This window comes from Crocodylus porosus, unplaced genomic scaffold (genome assembly GCF_001723895.1).
Source record: "Crocodylus porosus isolate Cpor-Errol unplaced genomic scaffold, CroPor_comp1, whole genome shotgun sequence".
NCBI classification, from domain to species: Eukaryota; Metazoa; Chordata; order Crocodylia; family Crocodylidae; genus Crocodylus; species Crocodylus porosus.
In genome coordinates, this window is record NW_017728924.1 from 9,913,779 (window position 1) to 9,915,540 (window position 1,762).

Consider the following 1,762-nt stretch of genomic DNA (forward strand, 5'->3'; position numbering starts at 1 on the left):
CCGACCCTAGCGAGGGACCGGGCTGGGGCAGCTCGCGGGCAACCCCCACTAGAACAGCGAGGGGCTGGCAGCGGGCGGCCGCGCTTCCACGGGAGACCCTCGCCCACCCACCCGCGCACGCGGCTGCGGAGCCCTTCAGCGTGCGACGCCGCCCCGGGGCTCCTCCAGCCCCTTTCCGTGCCCGGCGCCTCCTTTCCACCCTTGGCGGGGGATGCACTTCCCCCCCGGCGGAGGATCTTCCTGACCGGGGGCGGACAAACCCGGTCCCCGCCCCCGCGTGCTTCCCTCCGCTATAAATACCGCGGCCACAGCAGGTTGCCATGGCGACGGCGAGGAGGCGGCAGGGATGCGCCGCGAGGCTGCTATTGCCGCTGCCCGCCCCTGCGCTGGGGCTACGCGAGGACCCCGGAGCTCCCGTGGGGGGTGGGGGGAGGCTGCTGACTCGTGGGAGAGGGGTCCCGAGACCGGGGAGAGGGCGAGGGAATGCCTGCCTGCCTCCTGGCCCGGCCCGGCTCCCGCCCCGAGTACCTCATGCCCCGCGGCGCGTCCAACCGGCAACTCCCACCCGAGCCTCAGCCGCCGCCACCCGCTGAGAAAAGGGGGCGGAATCGCGCCGCCCGCCTTGACCAACCCCAAAACAAGACGGTGGCAACGAACTAATCAGATGGCCGCTAAGGCAGTGGCGCTCCTTCCCATCTGCCCAATCGCGGGGCGCGAAAGGGGGGTGCCGCCTTCGGTTGTAACCAGTCGTGGGCTGGGAAGGCGGGGCCTTGCCCCTGCCGCGTCCAATCAAAGATGCTCTTGCTGAGGTTGTTTAAGTGCGGGGGGCCGGCTCTGGGGTCTGGCGGCGTTAGTGGCGCCCGAGCTCGAGGTGGTCCGCGGGAAGGTGCCTCCTCGCGCGCTCTGAGGCAGGCTGCAGCGCGGGGCGCCCGCCGGCAGGAGCCGGGAGCCCCGCCTGTGCCGCGCTGTACGGGGTCTCCTTTGCTGCTGCCCGGGTGGGCAGGTAGGTGCGCTCTGGACGCCGCCTTCGTCCGGGCAGCCACTCTGCTGCCAGGCGCTTGGTGCGGCCCTCTGCGCTCGGATCCTGCTGGAAGAGAGTGCGGGTGCAGTGAGCCGGCCCTACCTGCTGAACCCCTGCACTCATCCGGCCAGCCCCAAACACGCTGCCTTGCCAGGAGGCGGTGAAGTCGGCAGGCAGCTGCTTGTGGGTACGACAGAAAGTTCAGGCAGTGGTTGGTTACCCAAGGGCGTTACCTGTATCAGTGTCTGTTCAGCCTCTTCAATAATAATAATAACAATAAATGTATTTCATGTTCCGGGTCAAATCAGTTCTAAATCGTATTGATTGAGCAGAATTCAATTGTTCCAAACACCAATGTATGGTGCTATAACCATAAGATGCGTAAGACTGACTCCATCATGGAAGGCCATGGGCCATCTACTCAAGGAGATGGGAGCCCAGGTGGTATTTTCCTCCATCCTCCCAGTAAGTGGACAGAGTAGACACTACGAGGCCTGTATCGGTGTAGTTAACTGGCGTCTTCAGAGCTGGTGCTACGAGGCGGGCTTTGGATTTCTGGACGATGACCCATATTTCCGGGCTGAGTGCATGCTGGGGTGGGCTGGACTACATCTCTCACTCAAGGGTAAACTCCTTTTTTCCTCTAGGTTGGCTGATCTCATTCGGCAGGCTTTAAACTAGCTTCATTGGGGGAAGGGGCCACCCAAGGAGAAAGGGATGTTTCGCCAACTAGCAAGGCGA

General features: G+C 64.1%; 1 protein-coding gene across 4 annotated transcripts in view; it reads right to left on the reverse strand.

Annotated features, from left to right (window-relative positions):
* Positions 1 to 633, reverse strand: part of PRRG3 (proline rich and Gla domain 3) — an 8,720-nt gene extending 8,087 nt beyond the window's left edge. For 2 of the 4 annotated variants that reach the window (XM_019540300.1, XM_019540301.1), the window contains exon 1: positions 529 to 633. The gene's annotated coding sequence lies outside the window, so the exon portion shown is untranslated. The other 2 variants (XM_019540304.1, XM_019540303.1) reach the window with 2 other exon arrangements.
* Between the last annotated feature and the right edge of the window lie 1,129 nt (positions 634 to 1,762).